Here is a 24155-nt window from a genome sequence, read left to right on the forward strand (position 1 = left end):
AGAAGATACATCGCAATGATCCTGACAGTGTTATAGTAATGGGGGTAATGATACTGTGTCTTTTAAAATTCTGTTCTGATGTGATATATTATCTCAGATATGCTGTAATAGCAAAATATTTTTAAGTGGAGAAAAAATGGTTAAAGCATAGATTTTTTTTTAGTTTCTACTATTGCTATTCTTTCTTCATCCATCTATATATTTTATCCTTCTTCAAGTATCTTTCCTTTGGATGAAATACTGTAATTTTAATTTTAAAGCCAAGAATTTAAATAAAATTAGTATACCTGAATATCACATATTCAAAGATTGTTTTGGTTATTTGAAGTCCTTGTGGTTCCATACAAATTTCAGTAATGTTTACTTTATTTCCTTAAAGAATGCCTTGAAATTTTAATAGGGACTGAATTTTAATCTTGCTTTGGAGTAAGATGGCCATTTTAACAATCTTAATTCTTCCAATCCATAAGTATAGAATATCTTTCCATATCTTTGTATCTTCTATTTCTTGTTCAAAAATCTGTAGTGTTCATTATACACATTTTCACCTCCTTTCCTTTTATTTCTGAGGTATTTAATTCTTTTTGATGTAATTGTAAATGGGATTTTTATTTCTCCTTTAGTATTTGTATATGGAAATGCAACACATTTTTGTATTTGACTTGGTAGCTAGTGACTTCATTATACTGATTTATTATTTCTAGTAGATTTTAGTGGAATATTGAGGATTTTCTATGTATGTTATCATGTCATCTGCAAATAGTGACTTCCCCCCTCCCCCCAATCACATCTCTCATATCTTTTTCTTGCCTATTTGCTTTGAGTAGGAGTTCAAATAGTATGTCGAATGGTAGTGGTGAGAGTGGGCATCCTTGACTTGTTATAACAGAAGGAAGCATAGGCCTGCACAAAGAATTATAGTAATATACCAAAAATGTGGACACAAATATAAATATAATGAGTATTGAGTTTTAATTTTAATGCCTACTGCAAGTCAGTAAGTATTTTGGGAGAAGAAAATAAAACCTGCTGACTAGAGATTTTTTTTTACTTAGTATCTTCCTTCTAAATTAGCAAGTGGTGTTTGTTGCTATTTTCCTAAGTATCACATCAGACCATAATAGTGATTACTATTTCCATTTTTATGATTTGAATATTAACAATAAAGCCTAACATGTAACCCTGAAACCACTGACCTAAAAGTTAGGAGAAAGAGACTGAATTATCAACCTAGCTTTGCTACTGCTGAGTTTGTTCCCTTTGACAAATCATTGATTGCTCTGCTCCTCAGTATGATTTTTTTCCTGTAAAATGAATAGATCAGACTAGGTAGAATCTCTTTTAATTATTTTTACATAAGGAACTGGATTTTTATGTATGTAAAGAGACACTAACATAAAGTAACTAATCAAAAAATGGAAAAATTGACTCTAGGAACAATGTGTATATAAACACCTTTCAGGAAAGAGAATTATTTTCAGATTCCCTCTGACATGAGACCCCTGAAACTGAAATGGACTTGTTCGTGTTAGTTGAAGAAGTATCCTGGTTGCTGGCAAAAAACACTTTTTGTGGAAAGAGCCAAGTTTCTGGAGCAATTACAGTGGTGCAAGTAAATAGAATTAGAGTTCTCTGCATGAAGGTCAGCACAGGTTGAATGTGTGTTCTCTGTTTTCTAGAGAAGTAATCCCAAGTATTCTTGACAAAGCTACTTCATGTGACTTGTCCCACCAACAACTGGATCAAGTAAGAATGAAAGTGAATTTGCCTTTCATGCTTGAAATCAATGGTTCTCTTACTTGCCTGCTAACTTGTGCATCTGACAGTCACCTAAAAACTAATTCCATCCATGCCCAACCCAAGTGATTCTGATTTCTTTGTTCTGAAGTTGCGATCTGGGCATTACTGTGTTCAGAATTCGCAGGTGATTCCAAAATGTAGCCTGAAAAAGACTTATTGGATTACTGAGACCCTTCATAATTTCTGTGCTTTAATATTGTCATTTTTTAATTACTCAATGTACAGCAGTAAATTTTAAAGATATTTTGAAGATATTTACTGCCTGTGTTGTTTCTCTATTGAGGCATCACAAATCATTCCAATATTTAGTATTTAGTGACTTTAAGCAAGCATTTTATATGTTTACAACTTTAGAAGTCAGGGGATCTGTGAAAAGATTGCTTGCACAGCTTACCTTTGATCCTTGAAGAATCAGCTTGGGCAATAGGCTGCTTTAGGATCCTCTTCCAGGCTGTGTAATTTACATTTCTAGGAGTCAGAGATATGTTTCTCTCTCTGTCTCTCTCTCTGTATCTTTCTCTGTCCTTCCTTCTCTTTACCCTTCCCTCCACATGGTGTTTCGTCTTCCAGAATATCTCCATGTGACTGCTTCTCACATCATAGTAGTTGAAGGATTTTTGTGCTTCTTCGTTGTAACAGTCTTCTTAAAGTACACAATCCAGTGTTCCAAAAAGTCTGGGTAGAATCATCAAGGCTGGCTATGATCTAGCCCTTTATTCCCAGAACATCATTTTCTCTCCATCTTATTTAGACAAGTAAGTCATCAGGCAGACCTATTTGCAAGGGAAAGGTAATTAGAGTCAATCTGTCAATGGGCTGAATAGTATCTTTAATCGACCACAATAAATACATGGATGTGCTAGGTATACTTTTTTTTTTCTAAGATTTATTTTTATTGGACCTCCCCGGTGGCACAGGCAGTTGAGTGCTGCACTGTGAAGCTCTCCACAGCCTCTGCAGCACTGGTTCAATCCCAGCTGGCCAGAGAGGGTCCCACATGGCGAGCAGGCCTCTCCTGTCTCACCCACTCCTCCCCTCAGCAGTGTCCTTTGTCCATCTGCCTGTTCTACTTCCTGCTCTGTCTCTGGTAAATTCCCTCACACTCCTGCACCTCTGACTGTATCCTAGTTCTTGTATAAAAAAAAAAAAACTTATTAAAAAATAGATTTATTTTGATTTATTTATGCATAGAAGTGGGGTGTAGGCCAGAGGTGCGGGGGGGTGGGTGTGAGAGAGAGGATTCACCAGAGACAGAGTATGGAGCAGAACAGGCGGATTGACTGAAATATGCTGCTGAGGAGAGCAGTAGGCAAGACAGGAGAGGTCTGCTGTGCCATGCAGGTTAGCTCCCTGAGCAGGGATTGAACTAGTGCTGGATTGAACTTGTGCTGCAGTGGCTGTGGATACATAGTGCTGCGACCTAACCCCTTGCACCACCAGGAAGGCCTAAAGAGTGTAGATTATTTTATCTGAAATGAATTTATTAAAAGACCAAAGTAAAAATATTCATGGAAACAAAAATTGATTTTAACGTTAGTTAATGTGTCTGGGTCTTTAAGAAAATAGGTTTTTTTTTTAAATAAAGGAAAACATAAAATGAATAAGTGTATATCTAAGAAACACCCACTTGTGTTGTGTTGGTAAGAAATAAAATATTCTGGCTGAGGACTTGCCAACAAATATAAAGTTTTAATTACAGCTCGTTCTAGTATTACTAGTATTACTAGTATTACAAGTGAGTAGTATTACTAGTATCCTAGTATTACTAGTATTATAAGAAAGCAGACAAAATAGAATAGATGCTTTTCATTAAGAAACATGTACCTGTTTAGTTTATATTCTGATTATCTTAGAGACATAGGAACACTTGTGAGTGAGGAGTTTGATTTCAGCTAAAAGGAACTGATGCTGTAACTGACAACTATCATGGATCTGGTTATTTTGAGGAAAATTAATGAAATTAATTTTTGAAACAGTGGTCAGGTGAAACAGGGACATCCTTCTCTCTGTAATATGGAGCTAATATGTTCCTGATTATAAGCCAGTATGTATCCCAGAAAGGTTTCAGGAATAATATTCACTTATTTCTTGAGAAAGCAGTCTGGAAATAGTCACTAAATTGTGTGTACCATTCATCGATGATGGAAACAACTGCAGATGTAGTGAAATTAAGCAGAAAAAGTCACTGAAGCAGCCAGGTTTGGGTAGCATGAGAGAGACTGATAATGAAATCTGTCATCATTCAGTTGCAGGGAACAGCAACAATTCTCGTTATTTTATGGAGAAAGGAATTTAAAATGGGAAGTCATCATAAAAGCTAAAAGCTGAGTGTTCAGAAATAATGTCCCAAACATGTTGCTTAACTGGCTGCCAGAAGAGCTGCTACTTCTGTCACAATGGGGATGGAGGAACATTGTGAGATGTACCTTGTTCTATTGGACTCAGGTATTAATGGATGTAGCAGTTATCCAAAGATCAGGTTCCACTGCCAGCCATTATACTACCTCATAGTGACTCCAAGCTCTGACAGGAGTCCTCCCTTCATATTCCACATCCCCATGACTTGTTTGCTGGCAGCCTCACTTCTGCCAGTCAAATCTCTCAGGGAAGCATTTAATTGGCAGACCCTAATTTACATCCATAATTCCAGCTCCAAAAAAGCCTGTGGAAAGTAGTTTTAGCTTTCAACTTCTTGCACTTAAAAAAAAAAACAAAAACAATTAGAAGGTTAAATGGCTGATGGCTGCCACTTCACCTCATCCACTGCAGGGTGCCCCAGAGCTTTTGTCCTGCTGAGCCAAAGAGCTGCTTGAAGTGAAGGTTTGTTGGAAGAATGGCATTGTCCTCTCCCCACAGCCATATTGAGACTACCAGCATTCATCCCACGAGAAGCCAGCTCTCCACATAGGACCAGGCAGCTGTAGAAATGGCAGCACAATGGTAAGATGAAAATGCCGTGGAGCAGAATTGAGGAAATTATTCTCAGACATAGCTTGAAAACCTAACTAGGATAATTTTCGTCCATTAAGCACAAGACCCTTGCTGTCATAACCTGTTTGTGTAAAGGAAATACAGCTTGAATTTGTTGTTATAGATTGATGAAACCAGGGATGTGTGTGCAAAAGTGCAATTCCTATACTTACAAAATAAATCCAAAAAGCAAAATTTTAATTCAAACTTCAGTATCTCTTAAACACAAAATTGTAACAATATTTATTCCAGAAATCTTTTTAAAGTCCTAGCCAAAACACTGCTATAAAATGAAAGCTAAAAAATATTTTGAAACTCATTTCCAAATACTAAGGACATTATATGTTTATTATAAAGATTATAAACTCTTTTTCAGTAGGTTTTATATAAAGAAATTGTTATGTCAAGTCAGTATTGAAACTAAATGGCACAATTTTGCTAACTTATGAGAGCACGCAACATGTAATTTTTAAATTAGGCAACATTAGATTATCTTTCAAGTTTAGCACTTGGAGCAAATGAACATGTATAACAGATCTGCATTGAGGTTGATCTTATTGGTATTGCTTGAATGAATCACAACTACAACTGAAAGTATGAGCATACAGATTTTGCTGCTTTGTGGTCAGGATTAAAATCAAATTGAATAATAAATCTGCTCTTGAAATAACAGTGTATTCCTATTGCAGTCATGTTATTAGGTTTTTTTTTTTAATTAGAGATCTAATACCTAAGAGCTCTTTAATTGTTTTCAACTTTGTTGCATTTAGTATACATATAGCTTAAAAATGAATAAATTATTTGGTAAATAATGTACATAAATGAGACATTACCAGTGATCTAAGGATTATTTTAAACAAATAAAGGTAATTATATAAAATTTCTATTGATGTGAAATTCAAACTAGCATCATACCCCTATTAAGTTCTTATTAGCTCTACCCTTCACACAATCTTCTTTATTTCTATTGCATCTTGTGTTTTTCTCTACTGTAGTACTAATTACCTCAAATTTTAACCTATAATGCAATTCCCTGTCTATATCAATAGAATGTGTTCCATGATGTCCATGTCTTTGTAATTCGCATTCAAGGTTAGAAATCAAAAGCATAATATCTTCATTCAAGTAGATACTCCATAAATATGGGTTGAGTAAATATTTGCAATCTTTAATACTCTTGGCTTACTTATTCAGTTTAGCACCTACATTTCATTTAATATGAAAATATGATTTAAGTTTTATATAAAGTTAATGCTGTTGGACAAAAAAGCAAAAAGAAATTTATATAAGGTACTAAGAATGATATACAATTTAATCATTGTGACAGATTCAGAGCTTCAGTGTAATAACTAATATAGTTCAAACAAAGAAAAGATGTAACATGTATGTATGTAGATAAATGAAAAAATTATTCCTATATATGAAGCTCAAATTGAGGTTCCTGATTTGACTGATGATTTCTTAATTGTTTGTACTGGCAAATATTTACTGAGAACCCACTGAAGAAAATGTCACTTTTTGTTCCATAACTAATGCCAGAATGTAGAAACAATGGTTCTCAGCTTATAGGAGATAACCTTCTTGAATTCTCAGGGATGAAAGCCCCTGATAAATTATTGCAGTATTTGCTTTAGTGAAGCACTGCCTTATGAATTCTATATTGTGCCTGAGTAATATCCAGAAGAGTGCTGGGGTTATTACCAAAACAAACACCTTTGGCCCTGATATCCAAGAAACATTAGTCCCTCGAAAAAAGTTGGTACCTAAAAAGTAAATGAGAGGCCACAAAACATCAGATAGAATCCAAGGTAGAACAGGCTGAACATTTATAATAACAATTATTAATTGAGATATTACCACTGATCTAAAATTATCAAGCTGGATTTGTAAGAAATTATTTCAGTACTTGAATTAGACATTTTGCTATTTGAATTTTAAGTGTTTAATGTTAAAATTTATAAAAATCTACATAGACTAAATAATTGTTTTATTACTCTCATTCCCATTCCATCTACCTTCCTAACCCCTGATATAGCTTGAAAAGAGTACTAAGAAAAGAAATCAAGTAACTTATTCAATTTACAATTATTTTTTCCTTGGGTACTTGTTTTTAGGTATCTAATTTGCTCTGTTAATTTGGTAACCTAAGCAGCATCAATATAAGCACCAATCAATGGAATTATATACAGTATTTGTGAGTTTGAACAAATTTCGTTCTTATTTGATAACTAAAGGAGATAGATGAGATTCAGGGAAGATACATAACTCTAAAGCTATTTATAAAATCTGAAAAAAGTGAAAATATAGGACAGAAAAGTCCTCCAGCTAAAATGCTTGATCTGCATTTTCAGAGAAAATCAAAACTGTACTTCTACATATATCAGATATTAATCACTAGACTATTGCACAGAAGAAAATGTTTTATTCGTTCCACACTAGAATCTTCATGTATTTGCTGGATTATAATGCAAAGGGATTTCTTAAGTGAGCCAGTTTGAAAATTAAATAAAATTCAATGTCTTTGTGCAAGATAATCAAGTTATAATAAGCTATTTTGAGTGAATAATTTGAATTTAGTTTTATAGTACCTAGAAATAAAATTCAAAATGTTTCAAAGATGGTATTCATTCATGAATAGAAACTTTTCCTCTGAAATTGCCCAAAACAAATGACTATCTACTCATGTAAAAATAATCTGCTTTTGATATTATGTACTCATTTTAATCTTAGAAAAGACTTTGTTTTCATTTCCTACAAGTATAGAGAAGTTCTCTAATAACAGGTAGGCTACCTTTCCTTTTCTACTTTAGAGCATCTTAATTTTCTCCACTTAGACAAATAACAAATGATCATTGCAGAAAATCAATGGATTTCAGACCACCTGTGAGCTCTCTGAAACAATGTGAGGAATAATGCCTATATCTGCTCATATGCATTTTTCTGCTTTTGGTTCATTTCCTATAATTTCTCAAACTGGATTGTGGAGGGTAAAAAAACCTCTCCCGCTACTGATTTGAAAATCTCTCTTTTAACGTTTAAGTATTTATGCTTTTTAGATTTCATCTTCATATCTACTACCATTTCCATATATCTGTCTCTTTTTTTAATCTACCTAGTTATATACAGTCTTGCATCATTTAGCTATGGGGATACTTACTGAGAAATGCACCTTTAGGTGATTTTGTCATTGGGCAAAGTTATATGTGAGCTAACAAAACGTTTTATATTGGGTTGTTGGAAAAGATATGATGCATTTTTTGCTTGAAAAACAGAAAAGTATGATTTTTCCGACAGCCCAATAGTATAGCCTATGACATTTGGGCTGTATGCCAGTCTGCTGCTCCCAGGCTACAAGCCTGCACCGCATCCTACTATACTGAATACTGTAGGCAATTGTAACAATGACTCGAATTCTAAACAAACTTAGAAAAGGTACAATAAAACAATGTGTATAAAATTTAAAAAATATTATACATGTATAGGGAACTTCCTATGAATGAGGGTTACAGGATTGAAAGTTAATGTGGTGAGTCAGTGAGTGGTGAGTGAATGGGAAGCATTAGGATATTACTTTGCACTGCTGTAGACTGTAATAAGCACTGTAAACTTATGTTACACTAAATTTATAAAAAATGTTTTTCAATAATAAACTAATTATAGTTTACTGTAACTTTTTCCCTTAATTTTCTACTGTTTGATTCTTGTAATAGCACAACATAAATCCCAAAGACATACAGTTGTACAAATTGTTTCTTTTTATTCTAGAAGTTTTTTTTCTATTTTTAAATTCTTTTGCTTCTTAAACTTTTTGTTAAAAATCAAGACGTGAGCACACACATTAGCCTAAGACTATGTGGATCAGAATCGGCAACATCACTGTCTTCCACCTCCACATTTTGTTCTGCTGCAAGGTCTTCAGGGGCAATAACTCATACACAGCTGCCATCTCCTCTGAAACTAATACCATCTTCTGGAATATGTCCTGGAGTACCTGCCTGATACATTCTAGAGCAGGGGTCACTTTTCAAAAATACGTCCCTTGTTTGCTTTCTTTCTTTCTTTCTTTCTTTCTTTCTTTCTTCTATCAAAGATTTGCTTGTAGCAAAGATAATACACCATGAACACCCTTCTCTATTATATAAACCTTTTGGTTTGGGTCCATGTTTTCAAACATTTTAAGTATCTTTTGCTGAGGTCTGTAAAATCTTTTATTAAACTCTTTTACTGTGAACTTTCTTTGGGGTCCTCTTATTCTTCTATAGTTTTCTCTTGCCACTTCTTAAGCTATGTGTTTCTGTTACAGTTCCAACAACTCATTAGTCAATTCTTCAGGAACCACCTCTAAGCACTCCGCTACGTCATCTTCATCCACACTCAAGTTAAAGTTACTTGTTACCTCAGTCATAGCCTTGTTGATTTTTGCAGCTCCTCTCCTTTGGCAAATCCCTTGAAGTCATGCATGAATCTCTTAAGTGTCTTCTTCCAAGTCAGATCCGTACACTTCTTGGAGACATCTTCCTAAGCTTATGCAAAGTTCTCAATGCAGTCGTAGATCTTGTAATCTTTCCAGAATTATGCAAATGTCATTTCTGCATCTTCCTTAGTTGTAGTGATAGTCTGTGTGGAGATCCTCAGTTCTAGGCCCAAAAAGCTGCTGTAACTTCTTTATCCACTGGCTGGATCAAAGATATGGTATTTGGAGGAAGAAGCATCATTTTGATACTTGGTTGAATATCACCAACAGCAGAATTTTGAGAAGAGTGCTATTCTCTAAAACACTACTTTATTTCTGGCACAGCAATTCAGAAGGGCATCTTGGAAGAGAGTTATTCATGAGTTCTTCCTTGAGTACACTGGCAGGGTGTGTTTATTGATTCACTAAATGCCTTGGAGTTCTTACTGTGCTAGATCACCAAGAATTTTAATTTGTAGCCTACAATCCTATAATGTTGCTGCCAAATAAAACTGCTATCATTGAAAATCTGGTATTGGTTTGCAATGTAAAGTACTTTCAGGCATCTGTTTCCAGAATAGGAAGGTTTCATCCATATTGAAGATGTGCTCCGGTAAGTAATTTTCCTCCACAAGGATCTTATCTAGAGTTTCCAACTGCCTTTATATCAGGCAGATATACTACTCACTTTCATATAATAATTATGCATAATGATTATTGAATTGTTCAAACCACCCAGATCTATCAGAAAATACAACATCCTAGTTAAGTTCCAGTCTTTTCTTTCAACATAACAAACTTTTTGCCCTGGTCCTGATGGTCATACTGCTGGAAATAATGCCTTCCTTTGTCTGGTATTCAGTTCATTTCATTAGAAGTTTCTTCATATCTGATATAGGCCCTTCTTGAAGTTTTTTTTTTTTTTAGCTTATGGATATATTTTTTCACATTTTATTTAAATTTTATTTTTTATATTCCCTATACAATTACAACCCCCTTATTTTGACCCCAAGCCCTCCTTTCCCCACCTCCCACCTCCCATAGAGTGTCTCTGGTTCATAGTTGTTTGTTGATTTTGATATTTTCTTTCTTATAGTTATTCTTTTTCCTGGTCCCTTATTTAAGTTTTCTAGATTCCTGCTATGAGTGAGACCATCCGGTATTTTTCTTTTTCTTTCTGGCTTATTTTGCTGAGCATGATCCCTTCCAGTGCCATCCATGTTGCAGCAAATTGCATGTGTTTATCTTTTTTGAATGCTGAGTAATATTCCATGGTATATATGTACCACATCTTCTTGATCCAGTCATCTATTTTTTGGCATTTGGGTTGTTTCCAAAGCTTAGCTATTGTAAATAGTGCTGCTCTAAACATAGGGGTGCAGGTGCTTTTTGGAATTGATGTTTCTGTGTCCTTTGGGTAGATACCTAGGAGTGGAATTGCTGGATTATATGGAAGCTCTATGTTTAGTAGGTCAAGAAATCTCCACACAGCTCTCCATAGTGGTTAGACCAGTTTGCACTCCCACCAGGGTGCCTCCAACAGTGACAGTTTCTGTCACTTAGTTCTTCTTCAGAATCATAGCTGTGGTGAAATGGGATGTACCTGACTGCTGAACAATAACCACCACTGATTTTCATTTTTTATATCTCCAGATCACCTATATTTTCATCTCCAAATCAATCACTTGGTGTTGCCTCTTATTGTAACTTTGTCAGTGAATTTTGTATGCCTAGGGGTAATGATAAACAAAACAACACAAGATTAAATTAAGCAAAGCCCTCAAGACACTCAGTAAACACAATATATATGATGTTGCTACCGTGTAGCTCTGACTGAGTCTACAGATCAACAAAACAGACATCAGTAGAAATAGGCAATAGAGATTTGGGGACCACTATCACATATGCTTTATTTGTTTACTAAAACATCCTTATGTGATATGGCGGTGGTTATTAATGTGAAGTATGGTTGGGTAATCATTTGTAGAAAAGAGTATAGTAGCATCTAAGCACATTTTCTTGCTTGCATATTATTTACATATTTGTGCTTTTAATGTGTATGTATGCATTCATGTATATTCAGTAACTTTTGTTTCTCATTTCAATTTCTCCTTCTCACCTACTCTTTCATGTAAAGTGTTGGTAGTGTGTGACAGTGTAATTTAGTTTTGCTGAATTCAGAGGTTAGATATTATATGATAGAAACAAAAAATAGGTAACATAACACAGAGATGGATATGGAGACTTAAGGTTCTATTTCCCCTTTCTCTGAGAGCAACTTAATTTGTATAAAAATAGTTGTTTTATGAAGTGAAAGAATCAAATGCTTTTGAGTATTGCATATGGATGATTAATAGGGGTATAATAGGTAAGAATGGATGCTCAAGAACCATAGAGGTAGCTCATCAAGTGCTTATTTATTGGCTCTCAGAATCATTCCCATTCTGCCATGCTTTTCACTGAAACACAAGGGGATGAAAGCCAACAAACTATACATCACAGACTCTCTTGGCAACTGACTCCTTGTTCCATTCTGTTAATGGGAAGTCCTGGTGTGAGTAAGAAAGGAATTAAGGGAAAGTGGCTTTCTTTTTTTATCTTTTTGGGTACCTTCAGCAATAGCAGCAATAGCGTTCACAATGGGAAAATCTGGATTTCTGAGTCAGTTTAAAGTAGTGCAGGCCTGTTCACAGCTGTGGCAGAATGCTAGAACTATCTTGGTAGTACAGTATTTATTCATGGGTTTTGGCACTGGCCGAGGCAGTCAATTATGGGGAATATCAGATCCTCAGACTTCTGCCTTGAGGGTATGGGAACATTAATGACTTTTATGGAAGATTTACCTAGGAGCATGTGTCTCAGAGAACTGCAAAAAATAAGAGGGATATGGAAAAATATCAACAACTGCCAATTTAAACTTAAATTTTTAACATTTCAATATTTGTAAAAATAGTTGTTTTTTTTTTTTTTAAAAAGACTCATTTATCTATTTATATAATCACTGGGTACACTCAGAAGCGTGGGAGGGCGAGAGAACCCACCAGAGCCAGAGCGGGGAACAAAACATGCAGACCGACGAAACACACTGCTGAGGGGAGCAGCGGGCGCGGCTGTAAAAATAGTTTTGCAAGCATTTGTATGTTAAAATAATTACAAAAGAAAATTTCCATGAATGATATAGTAACAAATTCAGATTCATGGGTCTTATAATTGTGGGAATCACATATAATTTAAGCAGTATTACATCCTTATTAAGTTGAGAATTTAGCTCAGAATGCTTTAAGAGGCAGACACAGATTGCTCTTGGCTATTAAAAACAATTCTCTAGAATAGAATCATACAGTGAGCCATTTCTATAAAGAAAAGAACCATAGAAATAATCAGGTCAATATCCTTTCTTTTCAAGTGAACAGAATGATAGTTTAGACAGTGATTTGTTAAAATTTTTAAGACTAGTTCATGTCGAACCTGGGACAAGCACCCACATTTCTTTTGTGGTAATTTGGCTTGTTACTATAAGTGGATGTAAGGACTCTAAACCTATTCAAATAGGTTTATTAAAATTCTTCTACATATACAATGGCTTTGAAAGCTTGCAAGATCAACAGGCCAGTATAGAGAAAATGTTGATGCCTTGGGAATTTTTTTTTTTTTAGCGTTTTGTGGAGTTTATGAGATTATAGCCATTTGTGATTGTTTTTACTATATAAATAGTATTAGGTAGTAATTTCACATGTATGTGAAATAGCCCATGATCAATATATGTCCTTTGGTGAGCTTGTTTCAGGAGCCTATTATGTTGAACTATATGAATTACTCTGTTTAAGCCAAAAAATGAGTTGGCATCCCTATTAGTCTTTTTGATTTGAGATAAAAAATAAAGAAGATTCAAATGCATAGTATATCAGAAAGGCTTTGCTAACATCTTTTGATTTTATGCCAATACTTTTATTCCAGTATAAGGTGACAGTAATCAGTTCACTGGGTGTATTGAGTATTTTTGTGTTGGGTCAATTATAGTAGAATGTTTATTAAGGACATGTGTAGAAAATACATCCCAATTAGATTAGCATAGGAACATAAGGTCTCTAAATATCTCCCAATTAGATTAGTATGGGAACGTAAGAGGATTTGAGTGATTAGGAACTATATGGGTCAGGCCTTGCCAAAAATGACTGATAGGGTAATAACTGAGGTGGATACTACTAATGTCCAGTAGACAAGATCACAGAGTTGAGGTAATTAACAAAGTCAGTAGTTGATATAATTTTTTTCTCTTATGTATCAAGTAAGTGGGGTTATAAAGTAAAACAGCAAAGAAATATCCATTTCCACTGAACTTGATTTTCTTTCCCCCTTTGCTTTTTTCTTTTTGCACTGAAAGAACTCTTTATCATAGTTGATGTTAGACTGTGCAAGTCTTGAGAACTGATAGTGCTTGAAATGCAGACTGATCTGAAACACTGAGAAGAGTTACTTGTCTAGTCAAACATTATCAGTAGAGATCAAGAAACAGATAAATGTGTTCATTATAGTTCAGTCTAAATGGTGAACATGAATCTATATGGTAGATAAATCTGTATTTGGACACTCCATTAAAAAGGGCATTAACAATTTTAAATGCATCATTGAGCATTTTATTACCCTTACCTATTGGCTTGAAAACTCAAGAAGTAGAAAAGAAAAATATCTAAATTAATACACATTTCTATTTTGCAATATATAGGCATTGATTTCATTTTAAATTAATAAATAATTTTTTAAATGCCAGTATGAGCAGTATAGAATTAGAATTATATGTCTCCAGTATAAATACTATATCTTTAACAATTAAACATGTTTTATGGATTGTAATTTCTTGTTCTTTCTTAATTCATATTTTACTGTGATTTTAAGAACATGTTAATTAGAAATATGTCATAAAGAAATGAATATCCTTAAATTTATAATAATAGTAATATATTAATTTAAGAAGGTCTTAAAAGAAAATTTTAATCATTCTTTCTAAAAGCTAGATATAAAGAAACTAGTTATTATTTTATAAAAGTGACCTGAGTTTTTACATTTACCCTGACTCTATAAGTTAAAATTGAATTAGAATAGAAACCACTTTAACACTTCAAAATATAAGAAATTCAATAAAAGAGATTATTCAGATGATGAATAAAAAAAGAGTGGTGACTGAAACCAGAGATATGGACAACAGGAAAAGTCAAGCTTCTCAAAGGCAAAAGAGACAATGGTGGATGTCCATTCAAAGCACAGAAGCCAATGTCTTCTTGTACCGTTTGAAACTGCAGCCCAGAAGTTGCTAGGATCATAGTCAGAGGGGCTGTCTCATAGGAAATGAAGCCAAGCCACAAAAGAGCTGCAGTTGCTATTGGGTAGTCAGCCAAAAGTAAAAGAGAGGAAGAATAATTCCCTGTCATTTCCCTATCTCTTGTCAATAGTCCATCAGGGTTTCTGCAAATTAAATAGGTAACTAGTTAAATAGAAATCTGGAAAATGTATTTGTGGTAGCAAATGTGAGAACAGATCAAGTGATGGAGGGGGACTAAGACTGATGGTCCCACTTTTTAGAGTACTGTATTTTGAGGACCACTAAATATTACATTGAAGTGTAATGTGTGGATATCTCCTGAATAATTAGGGTTTCCTGTGTTCAGGGATCAGCATATGAAGAGAGGAATCATGATCTGAAAGGGATACTTGGTCCAGATCAGCAGAGAAGTTAGGGCAGCTCTTAAACAGTGAAGTCAAGAGGGAATATGTTTGGATCCCAGATGATCCATTGGTGAGCCTTCTGATATACCCTTGACATGTTGTAATACATCCTTACAGCAGAAATCCCAACATGCAAAGTTTGTTTTTGACAAGGTCTCAGAAACTGGAGGAATGATAGTTTGGGTTGCATTACCAGGAAAGTCATCAAGATGATAGTGGAGTTTGAAAGTAACTTAGAAAGGATAGTGGAAGAAGAAATGGATATTTCCACATGTGCTTTGAGACCAATTCTAGTGATGAATGGTAGTTCTTACCAGAAAATTTTCTAAGTCTCTCCTCAGGAAGCGAAGTCCATGTGAAAGAATTATTCTTTTTAATTATATTTTTTGTTTTATATATTTTTTACATTGTTCTTTATTTTTGTGCAATGTTTGCTTCCTCCTCTTAGTTGTAGTCCCTGTAAAATTCCCACTATCAATTCACCCGTGTACCATTACCATAGTCCCTTGTGCTCTTCCCATCCCTGTTTTGAACCTACTCCCTTCTACCCCCTGCAGAATGTCTCTGGTTTATAATTGCTTGTTGATTTTGATTTTCACTTTATTATAATTACTTTTTCCCCCTGATCCCTTATTTGGATCTTCTGCATTCCTCCTATAAGTGAAACCATCTGATATTTTTCTTTTTCTTTCTGGCTTATTTCACTGAGCATGATCCCTTCCAGCTCCATCCATGTTGCTGTAATGGCATGAGTTTATCTTTTTTTTTGGTTGCTGAGTAATATTCCATTGTTTATATATACCACATCTTCTTGATCCAGTCATATATTTTTGGGCACTTGGTTTGTTTTCATAGCTTATCTATTGTAAATAGTGCTCCAATAAACATTTTGAATGAATGTTTTTGTGTCCTTTGGGTAGATACCTAGGAGTGGAATTGCTCTGTCATATGGAAGATCCATTTTTAGTAGTTCGAGGAACCTCTGCACAGCTTTCCATAATGGTTGGACCAGTTTACATTCCCACCAGCAGTGTAGGAGAGTTCCTATTTCTCCACATCCTCGCCAACATTTGTTGTTGCTAGTTTATTTTGATACGTGTCATTCTCACTGGAGTAAGATGGTGTCTCACTGTGGTTTTGATTTGCATTTCCCTGATTATGTGTGATAGTGAACATTTTTTCATATGCCTGTTGGCCATTTGCATTTCCTCTTTGGAGAAGTGTCTTTTTAGCTCTTTTGCCCATTTTTTGACTGGGTTGTTTACTTTGTTATTGTTGAGTTTTGAGTTTCATCAGCTTTTTGTAGATCTTTGTGATCAGTCCCTTATCATTAGTATTGTGTACAAAACTTTTCTCCCAATCAGTGGGGTGTCTCTTTGTTTTGGTTATTGTCTCTTTTGCCTCTTTTGTACAGAAGCTCTTTAATTTGATGTAGTCCCAGCTGTACATCTTTTCCTTCACTATATTTGCTTTGGGTGATGTGTCTTCAAAGATGTTACTGAGGGGTATCTCATGTTGTGTTTCACCTATTTTTTCTTCTATATATTTTATGGTTTCAGGTCTTATGTATAGTTCTTTAATTGATTTTGTGTTGGTTTTTGTGCACGGTGTGAGGTAGTAGTCTAGCTTCATTTTTTTGCATGCAGCAGTCCAGTTTTCCCAGCACCATTTATTGAACAAACTGCCCTTGTTACATTGCATAGTCTTTGCTCCTTTGTCAAAGATTAGTTGTCCATAAATCTGTGGATTTTCTATTCGATTTGAAGGAATTATTCTTGAAGAAACTATTTGTGGAAGTAGATATATGTAATTCTAGGGTTGGACTGTGACAACTATGGATGAAAATGCTCAGATCATATATTGTGGGAGCATAATTGACTGACAATCCCAGCTGTTACTTTTCTTGACCCACCCCCATACACAGTTGTTTTACATTTCATGCTGGCTACTTCCAGTGAAGGTCAGGGATTCCTGACACTTGGAGTTCCTCTAATGGATAGATTTGTCTCCAGAATGCCCCCTCAATCTGGCAGAAGCAGCATTGCAGTGTGAGACATTCCTAGTCAGTTTTCTCCTGCTGGTATTCTCAGAGGCCATATACACATTTGGCTCTGAGGTTCTCCCCACCTTCTCTGATTCCTTCCCTTTTCACCTCACAGATGTTTTCTTCCAGTAAATCTCTTGTTTGTCTAATATTTACAATTGTTCCTCAAAGGACTCAAACCAAAACATTTTTTAATAAAACATAGATCAAATATGGGGTGGGCAGTATGAATAGTAAAGCAAATAGACAAACATAGCAAAGTTTCTAGAAAATAATGTAAGTTCTTAGAAAAATTTTGAAGCCTAACATTTATAAACCATATAATTAAAGATTTTATTTCCCCTATTTTGTGTAAGAAATACAATTAAGAGATAGCTATAATAACTGTATATGAATCACCAAATGGAAAATTAAATGTGATTTAGACATTGTAAATTAAATACTTTGTCTCCCAGCCTATAAATTTTTCCATTCATATTTCAACTCCTTCATCAATAAAAGATTTCTTAAGTTTGTTTTTCCAGTATTAGAATATTATGACCCTGTTGTTATATTGTTAAAAGTTCAATTTATGTATGTATTGTGGATTCAACTAAAAAAAATCACATAAATGATTCTTCTACACTAAAAAATAATGACTTGAACTGTTATATGGTATGCTTAAAAGTAAGTGGATAGAAAAAACAAATTTCCATCAAGAGTTAATTGGTATATTAATAAATATCCACACAGTGTAATAACAATAATAAAAATGACTAAACTACTATTATATGCAATAGCATCGATAAATTAAAAACAAAACATTGAGTGAAAGAAAACATCTGCAAAAGAATAGGTAGTAATTCCACTTAGAAACGTGAGACAAGTAAAAGTTAAATATGAGGACAGAAGTCAACATAGCAGCCATCTTTTGGGAGGAAGGAAGGTGAGGTGATTAGGAAGGATTATCAGAGGGGCTCCTGGGAACTCACCATACTCTAATTCTTCACCTGGGTGAATGTCCACTTTGTGAAAATGGAGGCTATTTTTTTTATGATGTGTACATTTATAAAAATATTTGGATAAAAATGTTATAAAAATTACATATAATGGTTAGCACTGAGATAATGATCTGTGCTTGAGTGTGTAAGTTTTTATGTAACTGAATTAACGAAAGATTGCTGTCCTATGCAGATATGTCTGCTTCAAAAGTAAAGAGGATATCTCTTTCTCTGGAGTTAGTTTTCATGTAAATGGTAGACCACCTTAGAAACAGCTAGAAGCAGCTCATTGCTATTGGGACACCTGTCTTAACTGGTGCCTGAACCAAGTCTTAGCATCCTTCCCCACTTTGCTGTGCACATTTTTTTAAAAAAAAAAAAAGATTTATTTATTTATTTATGCATACAAAAGCTGGGTACAGGCCAGAGGTGGGGGGTGGTGAGAGGATTCACCAGAGACAGACTGGGGATCAGAACAGGCAGATCTACTGAAATACACTGCTGAGGGGAGCAGCGGGCAAGACAGAGCGGTCTATTGCGCCATATGGGTTGCTCCCTGGCTGGCTGGGGGATCCAGCTCGTGCTGCAGAGGCCGCAGATTGCTTCATAGTGCGGTGCTTTAACACCTTGCGCCACCAGGGAGGCCTCTGCTGTACACTTTTGATGAACTCTGCTTCTTTAAACCCTGCATACTTGCCATTCCAGAGTCTCGTATATGCTGCTCTATCTGCCTTATGTTCTACCCTTCCCTCTTCACTTAGTTAATTTTTAATAATTGACTTGGCTACAATAGGGAAGTGTTTCCTGGTTTTCTAATTCGTGTAAAATTCCATAGGGCTCTTGTATTTCAGTGTCTTGCTTCATAGGGCTTGTTATAGTTGAGATTTTTGTGATTGTTTACTTAACCTCTGTCTCATTTTGTAGCATCTGTATAAACAATGACCATGACTGTTTTTAGTGGTTGTTATTTTACATTATTTTTTCATTTTGAAATTATTTTTTCAGTTTGACTCACAATAGTTGTAAAAATAATAGAGAGGTCCCCATATCCTTTATGAAGCTTTCCCCAATAATAGCACCTTAGATAACCATAATACATTGTCAACAGTAGGAAATTAAGCACAATACTATTAACTTATATACAATGTAAGAATTATTGTATGTTACCTCCTAGTACAGTATCTGACACATAATTAGCTCCATATAAATATTTAAAAGGAACATTAGTATTTATATCTTAGAACTTTAAATAATTTTGATATTAATAATTCAACCTAAATTTCCTCATCTATGAGAGAATAAGACTTGTTTTATAAAATGCCTCTACTTTTAGATTTCATATTACCAGACTGTCTCCTCTAAAAGGAATGCACGCTTAGATGATTTTTTTCCAAAGATATGATTTCCCTTGATTTCTCCATTTAATTCTTCCTAACCATTACTAACCAGCTGATATTGGAGATGAATTCTTGAATTTCTATCTATTAGAGGAGGAAATCAACATTAGTTAATATTCTATTTCTATAAAGCAGAGTTAAGAAGTTCTGTAGGTGAGTTAGGACTATTCCCAGGAAAAGGAGATATTTGAGTACCTTATGTTATTGAACAAAAAAGAAAGAACATCTTAGAAGAGTAAAGTAATTCTGCTTGTTAAAGAGAATAGGTCTGCATACCACTAGACATTGTTTTAGTAATGTGGGGGAAGCTCTTTCATCCCTTTCCTTGATCTGCTAATATTTTCTTCCTTCTGTTGCAATGTCCAACTAGGCCTTTTCTATTTCTAAATAAAATTTGGGATTAAGCAATTCAGATTTTTTTTTTTTAATATTTATTTATTTATTTATACAAGCACTGGGTACAGTCAGAAGCGCGGGAGGGTGAGAGAATTCACCAGAGCCAGAGCGGGGAGCAGAGCAGGCAGAAGGACCGAAGTACACTGCTGAGGGGAGCAGCGGGCGGCAGGAGAGGTCTGCACGCCATGTGGGACCCTTCGCCGGTGGCCAGGGAGCAGCCGGGGATCGAACCGGCGCTGCAGAGGCTGCGGGCAGCTTCGCAACCCAGCGCTCAACCGCTGCGCCACCGGGGAGGCCCAAGCAATTCAGATTTAAATGCTTCAGTCTGGCTGTTTATTCATGATCACTCAACTCTGGAGTGATACCCCATGTATCTTCACGGCCAACGAGGCCCTGGACCTTGTTGCTCAAGGTGTACACCTTGTGGTATCTCACAGTCATATCTGCCCATAATCAACCAACCCCCTAAGACTTTCTCTACTAGTCTTATCTCCAAATAAACACTATTAGTTTAAAGAACCAAAGATCTGAATATTTTCCTACCTTCTCTTCCACATTCTCTTCTATGTTTTACCTAGATATATTACCTTAGCTAGATACATTCAAATATCAATCTATAGGCTAGGATATTTTCCAAGCCCTGATTTTTTTCATTTTCTTTCAGGAAATACAATGTAGCCCTCCCTGTGCATTAACCCAAGATTGAAGACTAAGAATAAGATGTAGTTGTACTTAATTAATGCTCATGTATTAGCTGTTGTACTATGCTCTATTCAAAATATTCAAATTTCCTTGTCTTAAATGATCCTCAAATTAGGACTTAAAATAGGTTTGTGTCTCTAGAGATGGTATCCATCTATGAAGCTTCTTGATGGTGGTCTTTGAAGTGGTGCCATTCCCTAGTCCTCATACCACTGCACATGACTTCTCAAGCTTCCTCATATGTAATCATAACTGATGAAAATTTAAAATTCAAAACTTATTTTCCTGAAATGAAAAATATGTTATTAATTATATTCCATTAAGAAAATACTAATTACTTTTAAGTATTAAATTTAAGTAGTGATTTCAAAAGATGGCAGAGAGGAAAATATATTCAATGCTAAATTCTATTTAATCACCTTTTTATATCTCTCAGCATGAATATGTTGATCATTGACTCTTTAGAAGCAACTGAAGTAATTATGAGGCAAAATTATTTCATTTTGATTACCAGAAAACTATCTTTTAAATTATTAAAATCTTCAGGCAAATGCAAAACCTATAATCATGCATTTAAAAACAAGGCAGCATTTCACAGCCATTAAAACACCTCTTCCCCTAAGGAAGTAAGCAGTGTTGCTACTATTCAGCTATAAAGCACAGCACAGAGACAGGACCCAGGGAGCTTTAAGAATTGAACACACACAGAAGGATCTTAGCATGTTCAGTTGGAATATAGTCTCAATGGTCAATCCGAAGTCTCATGTATCTAATTGAATTGAAAGACACTCAATTATTAAAATGGGTAAACCTTCCAAATTATCCATGTCAAAGAATTTCAGAATCTGAATAATTTAAGTTGAATCAATTCTTTCTGAAGTGAGGAAAGCTAAAGGCCTCCTACACGTGGAGTATCTGAAGAATTACAAATTACATTTACTTTCAATACTTTTTCATTCCTTGCTGGTGTGTACAGAAAATTATTTTTAATGGGGGCTAATGATGTGGCATTTTGAATATTCCATTTTCTATGAAATAGAGGAGCACTTTAAAAAATGTTTAAATAGAATGAATGTTGTGGAAGAATATTATGACTCTGATACAAATTAGAAAGATACTAAAATATGTAAATATCTAAAATGTCTCTCAGTAGCTAATGCAATCTATGTAGAAGTTTTACTTTTTTTAATCAGTTTAAAATATAGTGGACAAAAATATTGTTTTCCAAAGGCAAAGCTAATACAGGAAATATAAATAACAAATAGTAGAAACTTTATTTTATAAACCAATGTAAACATTTTGACCACAGGTCATTTTTTCCATCCTTTTATACATATGCCTGAGATCTGTGTGATTTTTCTGATCTATTTGCATGTGTTTTCTTTCTTATTAAAAACCCTTTTTGAAGATTCAAATATGATGTAGGAGTAGGACATTTAAAAAGTAGAATGGACAACAGATACTAAGCCATGGGGTTTGCAGTAGAGGATGTATTTTGCTTAGTTCACAGGGAAGCAAGGAGCTGGTACTTAAAGCTTTCCAGGATTAAGAAAAGTGGAGACAGTTTGCAACTGAAAGTAGAGTATAACGTGGTTGGAAATAAACAATCTAATTCTCTAGAGAAGATGTAAATAGATATCTAGAAGCACTTAAACCATGTGGACTTAGAGGAAAAAGCTCCTATTTTCAAAATCAAGAGCATTTAAGTCTTGCTTATTGTAAATGACACTATAGTGAGAAGATAATGATAGTTTTTATTTTGTAACAAGAATTGAGGCGTTTTTAATATTCAGACTGTGAGTAGGAAGGTTTTCCTTTTTATTAGAAAATCTTATTGAATGAATTTCAACTGTGTTTAAGAAAAAAAAAAGTATTGTTCACATTTCTCTCAACAGGATATTTTATTGAGTCATGATCTGGAAGGACAAGTTAATAGTCAGCTAATAACATTTCACCGGAGTTAATTTAAAATAGTAGGGGTAAAACTACAAATTGGTTGTGGAATCTAAGAATATAGAATAACAAAAAGTAGTCAAACAGAAAGATATCATGACATGTTAAGCACATATACTGTAGCCTGTTGACACAAATATTACACTGAATTAAAAAGACATCCTGAAAGAGATGCTATATTAACATACACATGTTTTTGCTAAAATAAATCAAATACCAATGTCATTTTATACTACATGAGAAAAGATATATAGTATAATTTCTAGAAATTTCTAAAGTGAACACTAAATTCAGTTTTTTAAAAATTACTATTTGCTAAGTCATTCTTGAGTAAATAAGTTTTAAACCATAGGCTAGCAAAAGGAATGTCAATTCCTATATTCATGAAGTTGAAAGCTAATGGGATTTTCAGTCAGATACATTTACATATAAATCTTAACTCTATAACTATCTTGCTATATGATCTTGAAGAAAATATTTTATATCTCTGTGCCTGCATTGCCTTAGCTATAAAATAAGGCTAATATCATCCTTTTCAAGAACTTTCATTAGAATCAAGTGAAATAATTTTTGAAAAAATTAATTATTCCTATCTCTGTTACTTCCAGTATTGTATATAATGTTGCACACACACATACAATTTTTAACCAAAGAAGTTTTTTTGATATCATAAAAAAATGCTTTTCTCAGGTTAAAAGGATAATTATTTTCCACCTACTGATTGGCAAAATCCACATTGTTATTTAGTTGCAGTACACCAGAAATAAACTACGCCTTTCTATCCTAGGCCTTTGAATCCTCAATACAAAAGAGTATTTCAGATTAAAACAGAGTTTTAGATAAACTCAGCATACAGTATCTTTTAATAATGTGATAATTATGTTGTAATATACAGAATAACATGATAATCATCTGTAGAATTTAAAATGATAAATTTCTTTTTATATTATCTAACATTTTCATTCAGGAAAATGAAGTAACACAGACTAGTGGTTAAAAAGTGAGATTATCCAAGATTTCTCTGGTACACCATGCTGTGGGAAACAACTGGCTGTTCATTCTCTAATGTTATTTTTTGCTACCATATATATTGATAAACAAAGAATCAAAAGAGAATTCAATATATACAATTACAGTGCTGTAAGCACACCAATATCCTGTTATAACTTTAACTGCCAAGTCATTGGCAATGAAATGAAATTATAGGCTAACTTCTCAGGGTTTATTTTACAAAAATTTTGATCTTAGGCATCAGCAAAAAAACTCACCTTGAGGGTTTGCTGTTATTCTGAAGCTGTACATAAAGGATATTATAAGCATTTGGCTTTTGGTTCCTAACCACAAAACACACCTCACCTTTATGACTCCAGGAGAGTTTTGTAAGTCCCAAGGAGTCCAGTGACATAGCTGGTGATTAAGTGGAAACCAAGCAATATCTTCCCATGTACTTTTTTATAGGTCATTTGACAGAATGGGGAAGCATTTTATATAAAGGGAAAAATGTTACTTTTGCCACAGAACTTTTAGCAAAAATATAATATCAAGTATAATACTGCCTTCCAGAATCTCCTTGAAAGAACTACAACAAAATTTCAAGGACTCCAAATGTAGAAATACATTAACATAATGACTATAATGCCTTTGCTTTGTTTTGAGGAGATAACACAAGAAACACTGACAATAAAGCAAGATTCTGTTGACTGTGTCATCAACACACAAAGCAATGAAACTGGTGT

Source organism: Talpa occidentalis, unplaced genomic scaffold (assembly GCF_014898055.3).
Source record: "Talpa occidentalis isolate TD23 unplaced genomic scaffold, MPIMG_talOcc4v2.1 talOcc4.2, whole genome shotgun sequence".
Lineage (NCBI taxonomy): Eukaryota > Metazoa > Chordata > Mammalia > Eulipotyphla > Talpidae > Talpa > Talpa occidentalis.